This window comes from Melanotaenia boesemani, chromosome 9, assembly GCF_017639745.1.
Source record: "Melanotaenia boesemani isolate fMelBoe1 chromosome 9, fMelBoe1.pri, whole genome shotgun sequence".
NCBI classification, from domain to species: Eukaryota; Metazoa; Chordata; class Actinopteri; order Atheriniformes; family Melanotaeniidae; genus Melanotaenia; species Melanotaenia boesemani.
In genome coordinates, this window is record NC_055690.1 from 8,662,973 (window position 1) to 8,674,554 (window position 11,582).

An 11,582-nucleotide genomic window follows, 5' to 3' on the forward strand; every position below is an offset into this window, starting at 1 on the left:
ACGTATTTCCGTACATTACTATGGAAAAAAGGAATCCATTGTTAATCTGCAAAACTCTTTTTAAAACCTAAAAACAGCTTTACAGTTAAAAGCAATATACAAAAAAACAAATACGTTAAAATCGGTAAAAAACAGTGCTAATTATTTCTTTAAAACCTGGTTTTAAAGGAAAGAGAATGCGGTTTCCAAAAAATCAAGCCCTCCAGCTCTCTTGTCTGCAGGAGCGGGGGGGGCTTCTGTTTTACAACGGGGCCTTGTCCACCCCTCCAAACAGTAGGTCTCTCGGGTCTCCTGTCTTGTGCTCAGGGGGGATCCCCCCCTTCCTGCTCCTTCCCTCCATCCACACCCGGAGAGCCAGGCCGCTGCTGCCTCGACCTTCCTCGTGTGGCTCCGGCTCCCTCGTCCGAAGAGGCACAGGCGATGCTTCTTCGCAGCTGTGTCCTAGGCCTGCTGCCTGCAGATGTTATTTCTTTTATCGTTTCTGCTGCCATCCGGATCACAGCTGCTGGGGGGATCTGCCTGTGCCTCCTTACCAGCAAGTTCCTGGAGGTCCACATGGCATCTTTTATGGCAGCCAGGGTGAGCCACTGTTGTACATGGTCCTCCTTATTCTCGTTTTTTTTGGTGTCTCACCCCGTACAGCACCAGCTGTGCTGAAAGGACCTCCCTTGCTGGTAAGTTCGGGAATTGCAGGGAGCCGGCTGTTGCCCACAGGTCTACGGCAGCAGTGCACTCCCAGAGCAGATGTCTCACCGTCTCTGGCGCGCCACAACCAGGTCGGGGACAGGTTGATGTTGTTGACATGCCCCGGGAGTGCATGACAGACCTGACCGGGAGGATCCCATGAGCCACCATCCAAGACAGGTCCCGGAGTCTGTTTGGTAGGGCGGAGTGGCCCATGTTATGCCAAACCGCCGCGGCCTCCCCTAAGGTGAGGCCTTGTACTGGACACACTGCTTCCCGCTCCTGCACACAAGAGATCAGAGTGCGATGGTTAGTAAAAACATGCAGATCCTCTCCTTCAAGTCTAAAATCCTTTAAAAACTTTTGTATAAAAGCATACGTTGGTGGTAAGTTAAAGGATACGGGCACTTTGAGATCTACTGGTATGATTTTAAGTCTTCTCAGGTAGGATCCCATCCAGAACCTTGTCATTGCCCCCGACTTGGGGTTTCTGGAGGGATCCGTAGCCTGACTAAAATGAATAGCAACGTATCTACATCCCAGAAATAGGTTGATGTTTGGGACTCCTTTTCCTCCTTTTTCTTTTGGCTTTTTCATTACTTCTCTTTTTAATTTTTCACACTTTGATCCCCATAGGAAGTAAAAGATGGCTCGGTCTAGTTCTAAAAGGCTTCTCCTAGGAGGAATAAAAACAGCACTGATCGATAAAAGCAAAGGTAAAATCACTGCTTTTATGATTAAAACCTTTCCTTCCATCGTCAGTCCCCTAAGTCTCCAAAAGCCCAGTCTTTTCTTAACTCTCCCTAACACGTCTGTCCAGTTTGTCGCCCCACCCCCCTCTTTATCAAATTTAATGCCTAGTATTTTCTGATCAGTCTGAGTCACCGTCAGTGGGAGTCCCAGAGTCTCTGTCAGTCGCCATGGTCCGTAAAACTGCACTCGTGTTTTTTCTCTGTTTAATTTTGATCCGGAAGCCCGCCCAAACCAGTCTGTCCTGTCTAGGGTCCTGTTTATGGATGGCATGTCCGTGCACAAGACACTTATGTCATCCATATATAGGATGACTTTGTTTGTCAGTCCCCCACTCCCCGGGACTCCCACTCCCTGGATTCTGTCATCCCTTCTCAAGCCTTCCGCCAAGGGCTCTATACAAGCAGTATATAGGAGGGCAGATAACGGACAACCCTGACGGACACCGCAGTTTAAATCCACTGCATTTGTAAGGAACCCATTAACCACGAATCTACTGCTAATATCTCTATAAAGCAGTCCCACCCATGCCATAAATCTGGCAGGAAAACCCATCTTTTGCAGTACCCGGAACAGGTACTGGTGCGAGACCCGATCAAAAGCTTTCTCAAAGTCTAAATTTAGGACTACTAGCCGGATGTTTCTGTCTCTCGCGTAACAGATGGTGTCTCGGATCAGTATAAGGCTGTCGGTGATCCTCCTCCCGGGGACAGCACAGGCTTGATCCGGGTGAATCACGTCCTTTAAAACCGTGGTCATCCGTGTTGCTAAAAGTTTGCTAAAAAGTTTACAGTCTATATTTAGAAGCGTAATAGGTCTCCAGTTCTTTATGTCCGTTTTTTCTTTGTCTTTATAAAGGAGCGTCACTATCCCTATTCTAAAACTGTCTGGAAGTCGGTTAAAAGTTTCAAATTCTCTAAAAACAGTGAGTAAGTCAGGTGCTAAAATATCCCAAAAAGTCTGATAAAATTCCAGGGGAAGCCCGTCTTTTCCAGGGGCTTTCCCTTTTTTAAAACTTGCTAAACATTTATCTAGTTCAAACTCCGTAAAAGTTCTTGCTAGGGTCGTACTGTCCGTCACCGTCTTTTTTATATTCTTTAGTACTTCCGTTATTGCATCCGGTTGAACACCCTTTTCTGTATACAGTTTTCTGTAGAATTTTTCCACAGTGTCTATCAGCTCTTTTGTGCTTGTTGCACTCTCTCCGTTCTCCTTCTTCAGTTCAAAAAAACCCTCTCCCTTATTTATAATCCTTTTAAAGAAGTATCTTGTACATTTTTCTCCGTCTTCAATTTCCCGCTCCCTACTCCTTAGGATAATGCCTTTGCTTCTTATTTCTGCAAGGGTCATCATCTCTTGCTTAACTTCCTTTATTTCTTCATTAAAGTCCAATCCTATTTCCATTAAATTAAAATACCTCTGTAAACGCCTTTGCAGCCCCATCATGCATCTTCGTTCAGTAGCTCTCTTTTTCCTGCTCATTTTCTTAAAAAAAGTCTGGGTCCTTCCCTTCACCATCTCCCACCAGTGGGCCCGTGTGTTGTATAAGTCTTGGAGGGTCTGCCAATCCTGATACTGCTCCCTGTATTGGTCGACGATGGTCTGGTCCTCCAACAGGGAGCAGTTCAGTTCTCCACAGTCCGCCTCCAAAAGTCACACCCGAAGAAAGTGACAGCGTGCATGACAGCATACGGTGATCTGAAAAAAAGACAGGTGTTAATCTAGCATCATTTACCTGGCACTCACGTGTAAAAAAATAATCAATACGAGAAGCTCTGGTACCATCACCACTGAACCAGGTGAAGCCCTCCTCTCTAGGATGCATCATTTTAAAACAGTCCGTCAACCTAAAATCTCTACATATATCCCGCAATAAAACTGATGATTTGTCTATTTTAAACTCCTCCCCCGCCCTTCTTCTATCCTTACGGCTTAAAATACAATTAAAATCCCCCCCTAAAACCAATGGTGCCCTCCCCAGCATGTGGGGCTGCAGATCTTTTAGAAGGTCATATCTGTCATTTTTATCACTAAAACCATAAACATTTAAAAGATTAAAAGCCTGTCCCAAAAAGGTCAGATGTGCTAAAAGTGCCCTTCCGTCTCTCACCACAGTGCTTCCCTTCACCAGTACCCGAGGGTTTTTTATTAGAATGGCCACTCCATCATTTTTATTTTCGTTTGACCCGCTCCACACGGACGTGTGCGGCCATTTTCTTTCCAATTTTGTGTATTTTCTATAAAAAGGTAGGCCACATTCTTGTAGTAGAAATACGTCTGATTTTTGGGAATTTAAAAAGGATAAAACAGTTTGTGCTCTAATTTCCGACCTTACACTCCTCACATTTAGCGATGAGAAGGTGAGGGTCATGAGTATGGTAGTATAGTAAAAATATAACATTTCTTTTTTTTTTGTTTATCTCACTTATAAAAGGCAAGGCCTATGTTATTTCATGTGAGCGAAGCTCTTCCTTTACTTCCGCAGGTGGGGAGGGGAGGGGTTCAGCTCCACCCCCCTTTCGGACTCTTGGAGTGGGCCTCTGTTGTAAAGACCAATTCATTTTATTTTCCTTTGGAGTTGATTGTAAGGCCAGTGTTAAGAAGGAGACCTCATTTGGTGAGTCAGGGGGGAAGATTCTGGCATCTCCCTCAGACGAGCTGTCTGTCGAGACGCCAGTTCTCCCCCTCTTCTCTATCACTATTGGAGAGTCTGAAGACAACTCTGATAACGGCCTCTTATTTTGCTGGCCATCAGGAAGGTAAGTTCCTTCACTATCCTCTTGTGTTTCTTTTATTTGACTCTCCATCACAGCTCCCCCCTCATGCTGCCTTTCCCCATCCTCACTTGAATCGGTTGTGGATGAGGAATCTGCAGACTCCTCCCCCTCTCCCACCTCATCTGAAGACTGTTCTCCAATCCCCTCTGTTGGCGGGAGATTTGAAATTTCTAAACCAGGCTCTTCAATTAGCTGTCTAACGGGCTCCAGCTGTCTTTCATTTTGTCTTTTAACCATTTTGTCCATTTTCAGTTTATTAGCAAAGGATTTAGGGCAATCTCTGAAGAGGTGATTTCTGTCTCCACAGAGATTACAAGCTCTGCCATTCGTACATTCCTCAAAGGTATGTCCCACTTCTCTGCACTTTCCACAAAACGTTACCTCACATGCCTCTACCAGGTGCCCATGTTCGCCACACTTGCGGCAGAGCTTGGGCTGCCCCTGGTAGTGAATGTAGCCTCTGTTCTCACCCAGCACTATCATATTTGGCAAGTGTTTCAGGCCCTGGAATCCCTGGGGGTCCTGCCATTGTTGAATGGGGACCCTCCAGGCGCAATTCCAGATGCCATCCACGTCTCTTACCTTAATAGCCTGGCCTTTAACAGTGCAAAATCTACCCAACCATACACATATGTCCTCTGCATTTACCGTTTCATTGAACATCCTGACAATAACCGTTTTGTAGCTATTGTCAGTCAATTTCTCAACGACAAAGGCAGAGAATTGGGCTTTCACATTTTCAAATCTGTTCCAAAAAACAGTTAACAAGGCAGCAGAAACAAAACTAACATCAAAACCCTTATTTCCTGGTAAACTGAGGATACAATTCAAATCACTTGCGGAGAATTTTAATTCTTTCTGAATCAGTTTCCTAGAGAAGTCTAGTCTAGACATCTCAAAGTAATTGTCTCCCTCTTGTCTAAAGAGGAAGCGCACGCTGTGGTGCCTCCTCATGCCGGCAAAGTTGGCCGACATGGTGGAGGCACCACAAACTCAAAAAAAAGAGGTGAAACACACACACAAAAAAAGAGTGCTCAAAGAAAAACTTAAGAGAAACTTACCTTCCGCTTTCCTAAAGAAAAGAAGCTGTTAATACAAAATTAAATGCAACATTACAACAAAGAAGAAAAACACACAGTTTCAAATTGCTTACAACTACTTATGAGCTGCAATAATTTAAAACAAAGGTTTCAGCACCAAAATATCCTCCTTAGTTCTGGCAAAACACATAGCCACAAGGCTAAAATTTCACCACCCAGGGAGGCGACCGCTGTCTTAGCCAAAAGGCCGAGAAGCGATAACCTTCCACTGACTGGCACCAGACTCCCTTTTGTGGGCACGTAGCGCACTTGTGTCGGTGCCCTGTGTTGCCACTGGGAATGGCTAATTTGCACATCCGCCCATCCAGGCAATGCAGCCAGCGCTCCTTAATACGGGGGGGTTAGGGAATGCTGAGTCCTCGTGGACAGAAATGAACGGGCAAGTGCTGCCGGTGTATGCAAAGTCGTGACGATGGACTTGTCACCATTTCAAAAGGGCTGCCGTCACGTTTGAGTTCATAACTCCCTTATTCTTGGACCAAAACATTCTGGAGTACCAGCGGAACGTAGTGAAATGCTTGACCCTCTTTCAAGTGTTTCATGCTGGAGTACCAGGGACACAATAAAGTATTTCAAGTTTCCACTAACCTCCACTCACTTTTATTCATTTTTAGAATTTTGTTCTAGAATACCAGGGTCCCAAACGGGACTGTGTGAATTTTTCCACACTCTGTTACTGTTCAAAGTGTTTCATTCTGGAGTACCAGGGACACAACAGTGTTTATTGCAGTTTTCCACTCACTTTTAATCATTTCTAATGTTTCATTCTAGAGTACCAGGGGATCAAATGGGACTTTGTGTATTTTTTCAAAGTGGTTTACTGTGGAGTACCTGGGGCACAATAAAGTATTTCAAGTTTCCACTAACCTCCACTCACTGTTATTCATTTTTAGAATTTTGTTCTAGAGTACCAGGGGCCCAAACGGGACTGTGTGAATTTTTCCACACTCTGTTACTGTTCAAAGTGTTTCATTCTGGAGTACCAGGGACACAACAGTGTTTATTGCAGTTTTCCACTCACTTTTAATCATTTCTAATGTTTCATTCTAGAGTACCAGGGGATCAAATGGGACTTTGTGTATTTTTTCAAAGTGGTTCACTGTGGAGTACCTGGGGCACAAAGAGAACTTGGTGATATCTCAGTCATGCTTTGTCCAACGTATATGAAACTTTTCCCACATGTTCCCCAACATCCCATGAGTAGATCCTGTGGGTTCCAGCTCAATCCGTGGAGCAATAAGCCAGTTATGGCCTCTAAACGCCACCGAGTTCACCCAGGCGTTCCTCCGCCTTCTCTCCGCGGAAGAGCACTCCCATCCCGGCCAGAGTGCGCTGCGCGGGTCGATCAGACAACTCTCGCTCATAACTCGCCGGCCGTTGGTCAGAAATTTCTGAAACTTTTCACACGTCTTCCTCAACATCCACAGAGTGTGTCCTGTCAGTTTCGGCTCAATCTGTTGAAAAATGACCAAGTTAAACCACTGTCCACAAACCTTACCTGACATCCAATAATAAAGTCTTAGACTTGGAAAGTTGGGTTCAATCTGTCATAAACCAGCCATACTTCATGCTAGGCTCCCCAGATTTGTACCAGTTGTCCATTGTCAACCCCTCTATATGTGTGAGAGGCTTGACGAAAATCAGACAAAGTACAGTACAGTTATGGCATTCTGAAAACAGGTGTCCACGTCTAATACTTGATCATTGAGCCTCATAACTCGGTCATACTTGGATCTACAAAGCTGAAACTCCAGATCTAGACTCATGAAGCTCCAGTGAGTGTGTGATATCGATTTCAGCTCCATATCTGTAAAAATGACCACTTGATGGATGCTGTCCACAAACTTGACCTGACGCTACAATGTTAAAGCCTTAGACGTGTACACTGAATGTTTAAACAGTCATAACTTCTCCAAATGTGAAGCTAGAAGAGTGAAACTTGAACGTGTGGTTCCTTGCACCATGCACAACAAGTGTGAGGAGTCTGGGGTTGATCAGACAAGCAGAAAAGCATCGTTAAACTGGACATGTCTCCGTTTGAAGATGGCGGCCGTCACGTTTGAGCTCATAACTCACTTATTACTGGACCAAAACAGCTGAGACTTCACAGACATGTTCATAGACAGCCAATGACTGTGTGTCTCCTCCTCCATGCAGCATGTTTGCAATTCTACAGCAATTTTGAAGAGTGCGCACCGCTCCTGGCAGCACTGCAACGCCAGGTCGATGCATGGAGTGAACGGAGCGAGCTCCTCTTTCAGACTCCCATTCCCTAAAAATCCATTTAATACGTAGCCCTCACATGGAGGACATATCAGATATTAAACTGATAAGAACAGATTTTTTTCTTTCGTAAGACTTTATTTACACATTGTTTCAACATTTACATTTACTTCACACATTATTTTACCCATTTCACGCATTGCCTGTATATTACTAGGAAAATCCATTCTTGATCTGTAAAACCTAATTAAAAGGTTAAAAAACAGCTATACAGATAAAAGCAATATACAGTGCACATACGTTAAAACTGGTAAAAAAACAGTGCTACTTTAAACTTTTAAAACATAGTTTCAAAAGGATAAAAAAGAAGGGGAAGGGTGCAGCCCCCAGAAATCAGGTTCTCCATCCCCTTATCTGCAGGAGCGGGGGGGGGGGCCCTTGTACCTACAAACGGGGCCTCCCCACCCCTCCAAACATTTGGTCTCTCGGGCCTCCTGTCTTGTGCTCAGGGGGGATCCCCCCCTTCCTGCTCCTTCCCTTCATCCACACCCGGAGGGCCAGGCCGCTGCTGCCTCGACCTCCCTCGTGTGGCTCCGGCTCCCTCGTCCGAAGAGGCACAGGCGATGCTTCTTCGCAGCTGCGTCCTAGGCCTGCTGCCTGCAGATGTTATTTCTTTTATCGTTTCTGCTGCCATCCGGATCACAGCTGCTGGGGGGATCTGCCTGTGCCTCCTTACCAGCAAGTTCCTGGAGGTCCACATGGCGTCTTTTATGGCAGCCAGGGTGAGCCACTGTTTAGCATACTCCTCTTTGCTAACCTTTCCTTGGTGGCCCACCCCGTACAGCACCCAGCTGTGCTGAAAGGACCTCCCTTGCTGGTAAGTTCGGGAATTGCAGGGAGCCGGCTGTTGCCCACAGGTCTACAGGCAGCAGTGCACTCCCAGAGCAAATGTCTCACCGACTCTGGCGCGCCACAACCAGGTCGGGGACAGGTTGCGGTCGCTGACATGCCCCGGGAGTGCATGACGGCCCTGACCGGGAGGATCCCATGAGCCACCATCCACGACAGGTCCCGGAGTCTGTTTGGAAGGGCGGGATGGCCCACGTTGCGCCAAACGGTAGAAGCCTCACCAAGGGTGAGACCGCGCACTAGACACACCGGTTCCCGCTCCTGCACACAAGAAACCATAGCACGATGATTAGTAAGAACATGCACATCCTCCCCCTCCAATGTAAAATCCTTTAAAAACTTTTGTATAAAAGCATACATGGGTGGTAAGTTAAAAGACACGGGTACTTTGAGATTCACCGGTATTATTTTCAGCCTTCTTAAGTAGGATCCCATCCAGAACCCCGTCATTGCTGCCGACTTGGGGTTTCTGGAGGGATCCGTGGCCTGATCTAAGATGAATTGCAACATATCTACACCCAAGAAACAATTTCAGGTCTGGGACTCCTTTGCCACCCTTTTCTTTTGGCTTTTTCATTTCCTCCCTCCTTAGTTTCTCGCACTTTGAGCCCCACAAGAAGTGAAAAATGGCTTGATCCAGTTCTAAAAACACTCTCCTTGATGGAATAAAAACAGCACTGATCGATAAAAGCAAAGGTAAAATCACTGCTTTTATGATTAAAACCTTCCCTTCTATCGTCAGTCCTCTCAGTCCCCAGTAACCCAGTCTTTTCCTAACTTTCCCTAATACATCCGTCCAGTTTTTCTCCCCACCCCCCTCTTTGTCAAACTTAATACCAAGTATTTTTTGTTCTGTCTGGGTCACTGTCAGTGGGAGTCCCTGGGTCTCTAGTTGGATTCCATGGTCCGTAAAACTGCACACGAGTTTTTCCTCTGTTCAGTTTTGAGCCTGAAGCTTGCCCGAACCAGTCCGTTACGTCTAAAGTCCTATTTATTGATGACATATCGGTACATAGTATATTTACATCGTCCATATATAATATTACCTTATTGGTCATTCCTCCACTCCCAGGGACTCCCACACCTTGGATTCTTTGGTCCCTTCTCAAGCCTTCTGCCAAGGGTTCTATACAGGCAACATAAAGGAGGGCAGATAACGGACAACCCTGACGGACACCGCAGTTTAAATCCACTGCTTTTGTAAGAAAACCGTTAACCACAAATCTACTGCTAATGTCATCGATAGAGCAGTCCCACCCAGTCCACAAATCTAGCTGGAAACCCCATCTTTTGCAGTACCTGGAACAGGATACTGGTGCGAGACCCGATCAAAAGCCTTCTCGAAATCTAAATTTAGGACTACTAACCGAATGTTTCTGTCTCTCGCATAACAGATGGTATCTCGGATCAGTATGAGGCTGTCGGTGATCTTCCTCCCAGGGAACGGCGCAGGCTTGATCCGGGTGAATCACGTCTCTTAAAACCATGGTCATTCGTGTTGTTAAAAGCTTGCTAAAAAGTTTGCAGTCTACGTTTAAAAGTGTGATTGGTCTCCAATTTTTTAGGTCAGTCCTGTCTTTGTCTTTGTGAAGAAGCGTCACTATCCCTACTCTAAAACTGTCCGGAAGTCGGCTAAGAGTTTCAAATTCTTTAAAAACAACAAGCAAATCTGGTGCTAAAATGTCCCAAAAGGTCAAATAAAATTCCAAAGGGAGCCCATCGAGCCCAGGGGCCTTCCCTTTCTTAAACGTTGCTAAACATTTCCCGAGCTCAAAAGCTGTAAAATCCTGTTCCAAGGCCGCAGTCTTTGTTATTGTCTTTTCTATGTATTCCAGTACCTCATTTATTATTTCCTTGTGAACACTTTTTTCTTTGTATAAGTTTCGGTAATATCTTTCAACAGTTTCCAGCAGTTCTTGTGTATTATTTGCACTTTCTCCATTTTCTTTCTTTAACTTTACAAAACCTCCATCCTTATTGATAATCCTTTTGAAGAAGTACCTGGTGCATTTTTCACCTTCTTCGAGTTCACGCTCTCGGCTTCTTAGGATAATACCCCTGGCCCTTATATTCTGCTATGGTTTTCATTTCACGCTTTAAATCTTTTATTTCTTCATTGAAATTTATCCCCAGTTCCACTAGTTTAAAGTATCGTTGTAATCGTCTTTGCAGCCCCATCATGCAATTTTGTTCCTTCGCTTTCTTTTTTTTACTTATTTTTTTTAAAAAAAGTCTGGGTCCTTTCCTTCACCATCTCCCACCACTGTGCACGTGTGTTGTATAGGATCCTGAAGGGTCTGCCAGTCCTGATACTGCTCCCTGTACTGGTCGACGGTGGTTTGGTCCTCCAACAGGGAGCAGTTCAGTTTCCACAGACCACTTCCATAAGTCACACCCGAAGTTAGTGACAGCGTGCAGGATAGCATGAGGTGATCTGAAAAAAAGATAGGTGTTAATCTAGCATCACTTATCTGGCAGTCACGTGTAAAAAGGTAGTCTATACGAGAGGCTTTGGTGCCGTCACCACTGTACCAGGTGAAGCCCTCCTCTCTGGGATGCATTTTTCTAAAGCAGTCAGTCAATTTAAAGTCCTTACATATATTTTGTATTAAAACTGATGATTTGTCTACTTTCAAACCCTCCCCCGCCCCTCTTCTATCCTTATGGCTTAGAATGCAGTTTAAGTCCCCCCCGAAAACCAGTGGTGCCCTCCCCAGCATGTGGGGCTGCAGCTCCTCCAGAAGGTCATACCTATCATTTTTGTCGTTAAAACCATAAATATTTAAGAGCTTAAAAGTCTGTCCCATAAAAGTCAAATACGCTAAAAGTGCCCGACCATCTCTCACCACAGTGCTTCCCTTCACCATTATCCTAGGGTTTTTTATTAAAATGGCCACACCGTCGTTTTTATTCTCATTTGATCCACTCCAGATAGAGGGATATGGCCATTTCTGCTCCATCCTCTTATAATGTTTCTGGAAGGGTAAGCCACACTCTTGTAACAAAATCACGTCGGAGTTATAGGACTGTAGACACGATAAGACCATTTGTGCTCTCAGTTCTGACTTTACACTCCTCACGTTTAATGTTGAGAGGGTGAGAGTCATTAATAGAATATGGAAAAGGTATGCCATTTGGG

The 11,582-nt window shown here is 45.1% G+C and overlaps 1 pseudogene; it reads right to left on the reverse strand.

Moving 5' to 3' along the window:
- Nucleotides 1-7,496: 7,496 nt before the first annotated feature.
- LOC121646782 lies at nucleotides 7,497-7,675 on the reverse strand (annotated as a pseudogene).
- Nucleotides 7,676-11,582: the final 3,907 nt, after the last annotated feature.